Source organism: Zonotrichia leucophrys, chromosome 2 (genome assembly GCF_028769735.1).
Source record: "Zonotrichia leucophrys gambelii isolate GWCS_2022_RI chromosome 2, RI_Zleu_2.0, whole genome shotgun sequence".
NCBI classification, from domain to species: domain Eukaryota; kingdom Metazoa; phylum Chordata; class Aves; order Passeriformes; family Passerellidae; genus Zonotrichia; species Zonotrichia leucophrys.
Window position 1 is genome coordinate 135,540,758 of NC_088171.1, and position 14,388 is coordinate 135,555,145.

Here is a 14,388-nt window from a genome sequence, read left to right on the forward strand (position 1 = left end):
GGAACCGGCCGGGACAGCGCCGGGAATGCCCAGCGGGGGGAAAGGGCTGCCAACGCCTGCCGGGGAGATGGGAATATAGAAAAGCACCAATGTCCAGCACTAGGCACGGGCAACGTAGGAACAGTTTTCAAATTCAAGTGAAATAGGTGCGCATCCATGCGCCAGCCAGGGAGCTTTAGCCGGGCTGGCTGCTGAAATGAAGCGTGCAGGTCCAGGCAGGCTGGCGGGGCTTTTCATGGCTGCTTGCAGAAAGCCTCTTTTGGCGTAAGGCCTGCGCGGTTCGGAGGGGCTGGGTGTCTCCCCAGGAGGCCGCGCTGGAGCCGTGTTTCCCTCCTGGTGTGTGGCACAGCCCTGATCCAGGGGCCAGCAGGGGGTGAGGGGATGAGTCCAACACTTCTGTGCAAATGGCTATCACAGGTTCACACCCTTCCCTAGGAAATTCCCGTGTATTCGCCTGGGTTCCAGCGCTGCTCCCTGCTGTGCGGTCTCCCGTTGCCTTCATAAACAGCTTCCCTGCAAAAATTCAGTGGTATTAATTGCTCCAGTCTTTAAAAAGGTGCTGCTTCCTCTACTGCAATGTTTCTTGGTAAATGGAAATCATTAAGCTAGCTGAAGATCCAGTTCCTGCCAGCTCCAGCTAAAATCGTTATTGTCAAATTAAGCACAGGATTTGTTTGTTTTGCTTCAGCTCTAATTCTCCTTTCATTTAGCAGGGTGTTATGCATCAGATTGCACTTAAAATTGTAAGCATACTTGCTAGCAGGCATGTGTTCCTTATGTGACACACAGAAATCAAATGACTTCTAAAAATATTTGTTATTCTGGCACATAGAGAATTGCCAGATGAGATAAAGACAGAGGTTAGCACCAATGGTGTAAAATGGATGAGGGGCTGACTAAGTAGAAGACAAAACACTAGATTGAAAGATGAATGACTCTGATTTAAATTTTAGAAGACTTTCTGTATAAGAAGGATTGAGCTTATTTTACTTGCTTATAATGAAGTGAGGTAAAAACATACAAGTTGGTTGAAGAAAAATGCAAATGGCACAGGATGGAAGTGTGGAGTCATAGTGCAGAAAAAATCAGTATCCTTGAATGTTGTGTAAATGACAGTGGGTCATACTTAGTACCTGAAGGTGCTACACAGTGGTCTTGAATCACAGCCCTAGCTGAAAGATTTTTTCTGGTATGAAGAGGAAGTGAAAGAGAAGGAAGAGTGAGTCTGTTGGTGATAACATGTCAAAAAGCATTACCAGGCAGGAACTGCTCACAGAAAAACCCAGGAGCAAACCAAGGACATGTCCCTGGAGCTGAAGAGACCCTGGTGTGACCTCTGAGACAGGTCTGTTGGCCTCATGGAGCTGAATTACGATGAGTTGCAACAGGTGCAGGGGAGACAAGGCCATTAAAGAGCCTCTTTTATAAGATGAGACTATAAAAGCTTAGTGTGCTTTGCATAGCAAACAAATGTTAAGAGGGTAAGTGACAGCTGTCTTTCTATGCACTTTATCAGAGAGGTAAACACCAACAAATTGGAAGAATTATTGAAGCTAAAGAGAAGTGTTAGCTAATGAACAATTACATATAACTTTGCCTTGAACAATTTGAGGCAAGATAACAAATCAAGGTTTGGAAGGTATTCCAGTGACTTTGCAGTATTAAAAGTGGAGACATAACAAGGTACTGAGCTTTGTAGTTATGTCTGACAGAGCACATACTATTTCCCACATCTTCCTCAGGTTTCACTCCATTTCTGAGCATCTTCTCACTGCCATGACCCACAGACAAATCTCCAGATAGAGAGCATGTGACATTAAAGTACTGTGTCTTTTAAACAGACTTTAATGGACAGATTTGGGGTTGTACTTTATGGCCTGAGTAGGAAGACTCAGGAATTTTTAGATACTGTAATTTCTGTCCTGAGCTCTCATGCACAGCAATTTTTCAGTCAGCATGTGTTCTGAACTCCTTGACATTTAGATAACCTAAAAATGGCTGTGGAAAGAAAGAAGAAGCAATCTAAGAAAATATTTTAACACTAGACACTTTAATTCAGACCTTTAAAGCAAATAAATTATTTCTGAGGAAAAACAAATGTCTTTCGTATATCTGCTTTCACTGAGCTATTTTCCTCTAGGACTTGAGGGTCATCAAGAGGACAAAATGAGACAGGAGGTTTTCTTCTGGCTTCTTCTACTTTGATCTTCTTCCTTATTCAGAACAGTATTCTTCCCCAATTCCTCAGGATTTGCTCCTTTCCCCAAGCCTCAGTATCCTGTGTCCATCAATACCTCCCTCCAGATGAAATACTCACTTCATTCTCAGAAAAGACCTGTGTAGAATCCCTTAAAAACACTGCTCTTCTCTGCCAGTAAAAAGAAAGCCTTTAAAAGTATTCGTTGGGCTCTTGGTTATTGAACATGATCTGTACAGGAGAAGTGTTTTAAGAAAATGCACAGATGGCATAGAAGACAAGGTCAAGATTGAATTTGGTCTCAGGCAGAGGTGGTCTAAAAGGAGAAGGGAAGCAGCTAGGTCGGGAAGCAGCTAGGTCATCAGGAACACTGGGAGTAGTTCATGATTACAAAGCAGAATAATGAGGGAGTTAGAAATAGGATTCCAGGATTCTTGATAATTCATGCCATGTACAAAAATCCCTATAACCTTGACTTCCAACAAGTTTTGTTGTTCTTATATCTTGATGAGATGCAGAAAATTATTTCAGGGCAGACCATAGGTCACAACTTGGCAGGTCCCCTCTCTGTGTAATAATTCTAATAAGTCTACTGGTGCTTTAAATAATGTTAAAGTCAGATTTATCAAAAAAATGTAAGACAGGCTTCATCACTAATTTTAAAGTGATTTAAAAGACAGTCATTGAGTTCAGAAATGAAGATCATTCAGGAAGTGAGATTCAAATTCATCCCACAGCATCTGTCCATGAAAAAGTAAACACACAAATTCAATACATAGATTCCTATGAGGTTCCTAGTTAGTTAGCCATTATGGTGTTGCTGCAAGTACTACCCAGATGGCATATATGCTGAAATGTGAGTCTCCATTGAAGTGTGGATCAATCTGCTCATGTGTGCTCTGGCACTGAGTAAGAATGATGTCATTACTTCATAAAAGCAAAGTGTGCATGTTGTGAAAATCCCACAATTTCGTCACTTCTGTTCACTTAGGTATAGTTTATATTAATTTGTGTTGAATTTAAAATGGAAGTCAGAAATGAAAAGAACTAGTCCAGTGGTAAACAGGTGATTAAGTTTACCAGAATAATTATCTAAAGCTTGTATAAACCTTTTATCCTCAATCTCCAGTAGTAAGTGATATGATAAAATTCTTAGTCTTAAGATCCAAACACACTTATGAAAGGTCTGGAAGAGAAACCCACAATCTTTATAAACTTAAACAGCAGTCCCACTTCCCAGTCTGAATACCCCAGCTCTTGCTCTTCCTCTGACCTTGTTCACTGTAGCATGTCTTTATCAGAAGACATTTATGGTTCAAATGCCTTTAAATAGTCCATGAAATGGTTTTGATGTAGGGTGAACCTCAGTACTTTAAGATTATGGTCCAGATCCTGCACCTTACCTAACTTTATAGAAGGGCTGAAATATATCAGAACTTAAATAATTCTGCAGTATAGCTAATGAGAGGCAAAGTGCTAGGGCAGAAAGAGCAACATGAATCCCCTTTCCTTACATGTCATGGAGAAGTGCTTACAAAAGCTTCTTCTGTGTCAGCAAACTGAAAACTCTGAGGAACATGGTGGGAGGGAAGATCTGCAATTGTGGAGATCCATCAGCCAAAGCCTTGATACTACTGATGGTGCTGGGGACAAAGATACGAAAATTACTTCCAGAAATAGATGAAGAGGTTGTGTTTGCTCGTGTTTCATAACTCACTTCCAGAGGGTGGAGGAGGTTGCTATTTCTAGCAATCCTGACATAGCGATTCCTCCCAAATGACTTTATTTAGGCTTTGCTCAAGGGACCAGGAATTAGTGCAAGATCCTTGACTGATTAGCAGACTATCACCTCTGTATATTGTTTCCATCCTTCACGATTATTCACTTCTCCTTTTGGATGCATAAGACAAAAGATCATTAACACAAGTGCCTGTAGTCTCATTTTGACCAAGTACAAGGGTAATTCCTGTTCAGAGGCAAAGGCACATAGTTGGCCAGGAGATTTAGGTTGGGCAGTTATATTTACTTCTCAGACATATGCTCGGACTTTACACTTCAGATAGATATTTTTCCACATAATACTAATCACCTTTAAAACTAGGGATTTGACAGTGGGGATGGAGAAATGTTTGAAGCTTATTCTGAATTTAAGTACAGAGCATAGACAAATGTGCTTTAATAAAAGGCTGTTCATTCAAATCAGATTGATACATTTTCAATCTAAGAATGACTGTATTTCTCTGTAGCGTAATTGTGTCATCAGTCCTGGATTTAGATGTGTAATTCCAAAACTCATCAGATCAGAATGTCTAAATTTTGCTTTGATTATAAATATAAAGGTAAATTTATTCTTTCAGATTATCTCTGTATCTCCCACACATCTGAGCAACTATGATGCTTTCATGTCTATCTACAAAAATTCCACATTCTGTCATTTTGCTGAGAAAATGATAAAATAGAGAGAAAGCTCTAACACAAGCTAGCCAGACAGAGGGTCAAGTTATGGAGCCAGTGAAAAGACTTAATGTGTAACCATAAAAGTTAATGAATAGCAGACACCTTCTTGCATAACGGAAGAGTAAAGTTTAGGAAAGTTCTGTGGTACTTTGTGATTTCTGTTATGAGGTCTTGGAAGAATCAGCATCTGCTGCATTAGGTTATTACAGGATTCTCATCCAAAGAATCTTGTTCCTTGCATGTTTTTTATTTAGAACTAAGTGAAAAAAGAAATACAGTGATTGAGAAAAAATTATTAGAGCAGAAAATTATTATTACAATAGAAAAATTATTCAAACGGCAAAAACAGAAAAATTCCTTTATTAAAACAGAAATTATTAAAATAGAAAAATTCATTTTCCATTACCAGTTGAATCAATAGAAATTGCAAGTAAGATCAGACCTATTTTTCATCACATGCTAAGACTTATATAAGCACAACCCAACTCCAGTTTTGGCTTTTTCATAAAAACACTGTTATACTTAATATACCACTAGGAGAAAGGAATGAAGGCCTACTTCATAAGAATGGCTGTCAGCTGCTTCTAAAGGAAGCAGGCAAAGTTATCTATAGTTTTACTTGAAGAAAGGAAGATGCAGAGATAGTTCAATTGTTTGCTCTTTATTGAATATAAAGACACAAAAACTTGAAAATCAGCTGATCACAGCCAGAAGAGTGATTGGCTGAAAAGATACTTAGCAGACATTTGTCATTCCATTATTATAAGTCAACACAGTGGAATATTGCTGCTAGCAATGACATGATCTTTTAGGAAAGTGAATGAAACACCGCTTTTCAAAAGGATGTACTCAGAAAGTGACATTTTAGTCTGGCATCTGTACATGAAAAGCAACTAATTGGAATAAAATCCCAGTGTTGTTAGTTCTTACTGAACTGGTGGTCAGTTGCAGTGCTACAAGTAGGCATGCTCTTCAACCTGAAAAATATGAATATGCAATAGAATAGAAATATGAGGGAAATATGCTGACATATGGGAAGTATTTTAGTACCTGTGATATATATATATATATATATATATATAAGCTAGCCCAAAACTAACCTAGAAAGATCCAACCTCAGAACTGTGACATATTTCAAAGAAGTGTTTGGATCAGCATCACATAAGCCAGTTGGCTGAATGTTATGACATCATGTTGATGACATTTCTCTCTGCTTGGAAGTAATGTGATAACGATGGAATGGGCAGCACTGTAGCACTCCAGTAGCCTAAATAACTCTGCAGTTTTCTTCAGATCAAATAAACAGCCAGCTGGTCACACCAGTTAGTGCTGTTCTGCCCAGCTATAAACTGAATGTCTTCCCTATTCATCTTCCTAAACAGGCATATTTACTGATAAATCACTGAGTGATTTATTGGCCAAGCAGCAAGACAGAAGAAGGAAATAAAGGGAAAAAGAGGGTTATGAAGCTTTTCTTGTGTCATAAGGAGAATAACCTGGACAAGGGACATATGGGGCTCTTGTTGTAAGGAGAATGGGAACTAAGCATGGTAACTGGGTTACTGAGACTGGTGTCCTTGGAACAGGCAGAAAAGAGAAAGGGGGGGCAAGTGGTAAGGAGCAACCATGAAGAAAAAAAGTGAAAAAAAATATTTGTGGTACAAGAATTATTTGCTTGTTGCCAGGAGTCCATAAAACAGAGAGGAGAAAAGGAAGGCAGATTACAATGTCTGTGAGTAGAGAAGTGATAAGACTAGATGGCAAGGTCAGTAAATACATCCTCTAAAAGTATTGGTAAAATGCTTCAGTATACACAGAGTCCCCATCCTTGAAATTTTGTACACCTATGATCAAAAAGAGACAAGTCAAACAGATAATGACAATTTATATTAACTTTATTCAGATTCGGTGAACAAGATTTGCTGCGCCGGAGTATCCATTATTTTTCTGGAAGGAGATTTCATTTTTTCTTACTACTGCAGAACTTTAACGACCTGAACAATGGCACAAAATATACCCTCAGCAAGTTTAAGGATGAAATAATGAGCTGCTATCCAGAGGAGCCCAGACAGGCTGAAGAAATGGCCTGACAGGAGCCTGAAGCAGTTCCCCTAAGGCACTGTAAAATCCTGCACCTGGGGAGGATGGGCTGGGGCTGACTGGCCAGCAGGCATCTTTGTACAAAAAGATGTGGAGATCCTGGTGGACAGCAAATGAGTTGAGCCAGCAGTATGCCCTTGCTGTGGTGCACACTGAGCTGCACTAACAAAAGCATAGCCAGCAGGTTGGCAGGAATGATAATTTCCATCTTCAACATTGTTCAAGTAGTTCTAGAATCCAGTCTTGAGCCTGCTATTGCAAGGAAGATGTTGAATAAGCATTACAAGTGCAGTGGAGGGCCAGCAAAACAGTGGGCTGGAGCACCACAGGAAAGGAGAAGCAGAGCTCACTATATTTGCTCAGTCAGTAGAGCAGGCTAAGATATACTTGCATTAACTGTGTTTCAGTGCAGTGCCAGACTTCAAAGCAATTGCACCAAATTACAGAACTGTTTTGGAATTATTGTTTTTTGCCTTGTGCAAACATTAATATAGTCTACCTTGTATTTTTATAAGGAATCTGTGGAAAATAAGAAAGCAAAAAAAGAAGCTGCAGAAAACACCGTATTGTTTTGCAGTGGGTTGCACATAGCATGCCTGGCACTGTGCAAAGGACATTCACACAGTGCTTTTCATTGGGCATGCCATAGTTGGTGTGGCATGTTAGAGCCAAGAAGCCAGTTTGTCATATGCCTTCCACTTCACTGAAATTTGTGCCAGGCAATGGAAAACATGGTAGGCATGAATGGAAACCTATCAACAGCAAGATCTTTGTCTGCCAAAATAAGAAAAATGACACACTGAGTTGAATTATTTTGCTATTATGTCACAATCCCCATTTTACCCCACAGTTTCTATTGTGAAGGAATTGATACTTACAGACTAGGAGTATACAGCTCTATAAAATATCTTTCTACCAGGACTTATTATGGTTTTATTGCTACTCATCTACAAAATCAAAGAATTGCTATAGCACACACTGCTCCACCATTTACATTATTTAAGTGTCCACATAGACAAAAATCTATTCTGAAATAAGAAAAGAAATGAGTGTATTTTGTTAGTATCGGTATTTTTGTCACATTTGTAGGTAAAAATTTTTATACATGGATAAGCCAGAAATAAAAGCCCAAGTAAACCTATCTAGATGAATGTTAAAAATGTGTTGGCACTCTTGGCTGGAATGTGGGTAAAACACTTGGTCTATTTCAGCATGTGTTCCCATCTACCCACTTTGCAATGCAGTGCAGCTACAGCACATAATTGTGAGCTCATTTGGATACTTTCTGAATGCCATCCAGGCATTTCTGTCAACTGCATTGTTTTGCCTGCTACCTTTCAATTCCTTTCAAAGCCCTGGAAAATACTTGCATCTGCAAGCACACACACACACATCACCCAAGTTTAATTGTGGAGCCAACAGGTTCACTGCAGTGACTGTACAGCAGTTTAGGTGGAACAATTGCAGTGTGCCCAAGAAGTGTATTCCTTGATGAGCGGGGAAGCATCTTAGGGATAACAGCTTGTGTCTTTGGTACAGTTGAGATGGCAGTGCAGGATAATCCAGAAACATGCATTTCTGTAGAAAGATTGCACCTGCAAAAGTCTATATGGTGACGAGATGGGTCAACCAGACAGCTGCTTCATGCAGAGAACTAAAGAATACCAAGGAATTCTGCAACTCTATCTGCCTGGACAAAAAATCCAACAAGTCCACCATTGGCTCTGCCAGTGGAGTTTGCAGCCTGCAGTGACCATCTCCCATGCAAAGAGAAGCAGCCTGTTCTGGAGCAGACTGGGTAAGCAAGAAGGCATTGCCAAGAGAAAGGTGGAAGGTGCCCCCCAAATCCTGCATCCATGAGGCAAACTCTAGAACAGACCCCGCTGCTAGAGTCAGCTCTGGCACAAGTCAAGCAGTAAGACAGCCATTGAGACTGGCTGGCATAATCTCTGTGGATCTTATCAAGTACATACAAAAGAAGCACAAGGAGAAAGCATGTCCACAGCAAGATCTGATGCTTGCTATATAACACTGATTCATAGATTATTTTGGAAACATAAGCAAGAGGGATTTCTGGGCTGTGGCCAGTGTAATCATGTATATGAAGAGAGGCTTAGCCTGATGGTGAAGATGCTGCCATTTCCTTCCCCAGTTGCAACTAGGGGTGTTTTCCAAGTGAAGTAAGTGTAAATAAGTAATTTGCATGCTTTAATTAAGTGTCCATGCAGTAATGGAAAAATTACAACCAGATCATAAATTCCAGCAACTGCTAACAGGATAGATGGATTATACAGAGATTGCCTGTGACAAGACACAGACAGGAAAGCTTCTTCAGGTAATACTGTCTTGTGCCCTCTCCATCTGGGCTGTTTGGCAAAACTCCACATCCTAGTTTAAGATTATGTGAATGTTCTCACACATTCCCTTCACCGGTTCCAGCTAGGGAAGCTTGACATTTTTGTGCATCAGATAGACCACAGAGTGAATCAGAAGCTGGAGCAAGGAGATGTTCAACAGCTTGTCTTCTTCTGTCTGGTTATAACCAGGCACTGCTATGGTGCTTATTTACTGGTCACAAAAACTTCTCCATGCTTGCATAAATGGAATTCATCTACTCCTTGAGTTCCCTTGCTGACATGGAAATATGTGCATCCACATTCATGAAGTCTATCCAGGCTACAAATTTTAGTGCATGTCTTTTATTCAACAGCTCAGTCGCAGTAAATATTTCCAAGTGAAGAGATGGCTCACTTGAACAGGTGCATCAGGAGCTGGACCCTACATCCTGTGATGTGAAGATACAAATGCAAGTAATGGATTCACTGTTAAATTTGAAGTTTTATTGTTCTATGCATGTTGTGAAGTTGTTCCAGCATTTAAACAAAAAACCCAAACAAACAAACAAAAAAACAACAAACACCAAAAACTTATGTAAAAATGGCAAACACTTCAGTCAGATTCTGTAAAAAGGGAGCACTGTGCTTCCAGAAAGGGCAAGAGAGACTAACTAGGACAGCCAAGCTCAGCAAAGTAGCATAAGCCACAGAGTTTGTCAGGATCCCAAAATGGCAATTTAATGGCAATGCTTACTTTTATTAACTTTAATACCATTTTAATTGTTGTATGCTATTAAATATGAACCATTAAAAGATCAATTTGATTGAAACTTAAACCAGAAAGCAAACCTCACTGTAACTCAGATCATATCCAGGTTAAAAGATCACAGTCAGAGCCCAGCAAGGAGTTGCTTTTACAGAGAACTGCCAGTCAAGATTGTCTGCAGTGGATTTTTACCTCCCATTGCCTTTAAGATGAGGAGAAGATACTTGTATACACAAGGTGTACAGGGGTTTTGAGGCTGTGGGAAGAACATATAGAAAATCTGGTTGGAGATGTTCGAAATATTTTATGGGACTTCTTACACTGGCATTAAAATAGTCTGATGATGAACACCAGTAAAGGAACATAATTATTTGCCCTATTAATTAACACTGTACCATATTTATGGTGGTTAATTTAGTGTAAGTCCTGGCACAATTATTACCTTAAAGGCAGAAGAAATGTTCCAAAGCCTCAGCATTATTATGTTACATGGGCTCTCTCCCTTTCACAGAATTTTTCAGTGGTGGAAGTTACAGCAAAATGGTCCAAGACATTAGGCATGGAAAGGATTGTTTCTAAACTTGCATTCCCTACCTTTCCCAACAGAGACAATGAAATCAGTGTTTCAATTATAGATCTTACACACTATTGGGCAACAAACCAACTCTCATCTGTTTGTTCAAGGGTCAGTAGCATTTGCTTAGCTGTAAATTTAGGTAAGCTGCTGACACTGTTGCCATTTGTTGCTCAATGATGTCTGACAAGAAAAAATATTTGATGATTATACTCTTTCTCCAGCAGAGATTTATTACCCAGACAATTCACAACATTGTGGGAGCTCTTAAATTAGGGCTTAATGGCTGGTAGCCTGCAGTGTTAAGAAAAAAAAGTCACTGTTCTCTGAAAGAAGTGAACCTTAATGGAAATGTCTTTGTTTTATGAATCAGTGTAGAAATTATCATAGCCATGAAGGGTGACTGAGACACACAGAGACTGAAATTGCTATTCAGCCAGGGTATTGCTAATATGGAGGGTCATGTATCCTGCAGTCTTGGTCTCACAATTACTCAAATCAGGAACCAGTTCAGTACATACCAGTGGGAGATTTTCACCTCTAACTCCTCTTACCTTGTGATAGGATTCATTGGGACTTTAGGAATGGAATTATCTGGGCTATTCTCAGCCTGTGAAAACAAAAGCACTTCCTTACATAGACTTTGCATGAATAAACATGCAGATAAAATACAGAAAAAAATTCAGTTAGAAATGAATACCAGTCCATTACTATCAATATTTATTTAAACACCAGATCCTATAGCTCAAGAAGAACTTGGATAAACTGCATTTGTTTCAGTGCTCAGTTACTTGTGCAGGACTGGAAGAAGTTGCACTGCCCAGGCCTCCTGCTAGCTGAAAGTGGTGTCAGGAAGGTGACTGTTGAAGAACTGGCTCCACCGTGTGGGCTCTGGAAAATGACCATCTCCAGCAAAGCAAGAAGCAGCATCCTTCACTTAAGTTTTCAGCAGGAATGTTTGTGTTGTCTATGAGGTGAAGGTAGGATTACACATGGGAATGTCAGTTGAAAAAAAAAGGAAAAAAAATACTGGGAATTGGAAGAATTAAAAATCTTAGTCTAGTAAATATGTATTATCTCCACCATAAAGGTCTGAGACAACTGGTCCATGGGCTTCCTGGTCTAGTGCAGCGTGGAAACTGGTCTAACTGCAGGAAGGAGTTTCAAGTTCTTCAACAGTTTTCTGACAGATCTTCTGCATGATATTAGTAACAGTCAAAGAGTGACAGTGTGCTACTCAAATTTACCAAATCCATATTTTTTTCCTAACACCTACTGCATATTCTGCTTACTGATGGCACAACAAGACTGCAAAAGCATAAGTTAATGTCAACCTCTAACTTAAAGAATTAATGGCAAAATCAGTGAGACTTACTTTGAGAATTCCCATGTGGATGATGTGCTGTCAGTGCTCATGCTTGTGCTAACTACAGGCATGGTTAATTAGTGACTGAAACCTTTCTTTTGCATACCTGATGGCATCATTGCTTCCAACCTTCCTGTTGGATTTTCCTGTAAAGAAGCAGGATGCTGTCTCCAGGGAGATCTTGTGAATAGAGTGCTCAACAGAAGGGTTGCAATTTATTATGCCAATCTTTTTGTTTTCTGAAGCAGAGACAACTCCATCTGTATGAAGTTTGCTCTGCTGTCCTACTTGATTTACCATCTCACTTTATGGTAATTTTCATTCTCACATATATTAATATATTCTTATTTACCCTTCTTTATTTGTACTCTTGTTCTTCACAGTTGTCCTTATTGAAAGTGAGGTATTAATTTAGGCTGTGGACTTGCATTTTGACTTCATCAGTTTGCAGCACTCCTTCTCCATCCTCCTGTTTTACAGAAAATTTTCCATCTAGTATGTATTTTTTTTCCAAATAATGGCCCTGTAGAAGATGTCCCTGCCCATGGCATGGGTGCAGGAACTAGATGGTCTTTAAATTCCAGATCAGGCCTAGGATTCTACAAGTGTTTTGCTCATTTAAGTTCATGGACATTCTTGCAAGTATTGTGCTATTCAGTCCAAATATAGTTTAAATTTTCTATAATAGCAATACTGTGTTGGTGCTTATTTTCCCAGTAATATCACAAGTTCTCCATCTGTATTCAAATCTGTTTGTGTGCTTTAATGAACACAAAACTCTACAGTTTTTCTGTCTCTCCCTCAGAAATAACCCTGAATATGTTAATTTAATGTTATTGCACTTTTTTTGCAAATCAATGTGTGCAGCAGCTGTAAACTGAAAAGAAGATGCTTTAAAAACTATGTTTAAAAAAAACCTTGAGTTTGATTTGATCTCTAATTCATCGTTAGTTGTACCTTACCTTTTGTGGGAGTGAGGAATTTTACAAAAAGTTCCGTTAAATTCTTGGGAGTGAGGAATCTTATAAAATGTTCTATTAAATTCTTGGGCTTGGAAATAAAATAATTCTTGAATACATGTTTTGTGCTCCAGTATTGACTAAGATAAATGCCAGAATTCATTGAGATGGAAGGCAGATAGACAAGGTAGAACACACATCATACAACTGCTCCCTTTGCTGAGGCATGGGACAAAATGCCTCAGGAAGAAACAGATACTGTTCCATTGTGTCCAATTCCTTGACAATATGAATGTTCTTCAATGCTGATTACTCAGCACAGAAGCATCAGCAAGGACATCTAGGAGCATCTTTCTTTGAGATACAGAAAAAAAAGATACATGTTATTTTCATTTTGTAGTCTACTGTAAAAATGAAAATATATTTTGAATATGAAAATTATTTTTAAAAATGTAGCATTATAGTTGGTTGTACATGAGTGCCATACCAGGAATTCACAATTCAGCTACAAGTTTACACATGACTGAAAGATGGTGATATCTGTTTCAGTTAGTAAATAAAAGCTTTGAAACTACAGCAATAAGCTTTTAATTTTTCTAGTAATTTCTCTTGTGAGGTGTGGGAAACTGGGCAAGTTTTTGTCAAAACCTCATTGGTGGTAATCAATGTGAATCACTTGGCTGCCCTTCTAATTAATATATACATTATAGGCACTAAATTCATAAGGATTTTTACTGGGTTTGTTTGTTTGTTTTCTCTAAGATACATGGGGCAGCAGGGTTCGAATCCACATATTCTGATTTTGTCACCAAGGTAATCAATGCTGAGCTACACTTTTCATCAAAGGAAGCAAGGCAATGGAACAAAACTGTGTGCACTTTATTCTTCAAGGAAAAAAAAAAAACAACTTTAAAGCATATTTTCGGTGAGGCTGATACTTTTGTGTAGTAATAGTTTGAAGAGGTAATGGCATCATAGGAGATGCATGAGGAAGCAATATAAATTTCAGACTGCATTTTCCTTTTTGCCAACATACAAACCAAATGTTGGTTGTTGGAACCAAAACCACTATTTCAGTAGTTCATAAACTTCTGCCTATTGTACCTCTCAAAAGCAGTGGAGGAAACATGCAAACCAAGCAATGTGCACTCATTGTCTGCTTTGCAGGCAATTATTCTTTAACAAGTTTGTGTGCTTCAAAAGTAGAAACTAATCAGGAATTTTCAGAATTATGTAACATTTCAGCTAACTGATGTGCTTCTTTTCCTAAACTCCAACAGCGAAAAAGTACTAAAATGTCTGTTCCCCTTGGATTACAAGGATATGTATCAAAGAAAGGAGCAGCAAGGTTTTCTACTAAGTTTTTTGCTACTTTCACTCATCACTTAGCATAAAAACAGCAATCAATTTATTTTTTATGTAAGTCAATTTATTGATTCTCTCAAGACATAAAAGCAGTTATTTCAAGTGCAGACAACTAACCTTGTTTTATTGCTTGAATAACAAGAGATTAAAACATCACAGTCAATGGCTTTTAGGTCGAAAGACTCAAACCCTTGTCTCAGTTGTGTTAAAATTTTCTCATCACCAAGATCAACCTCATATGGATGTGAGAAGGCATTTTGCACATAAG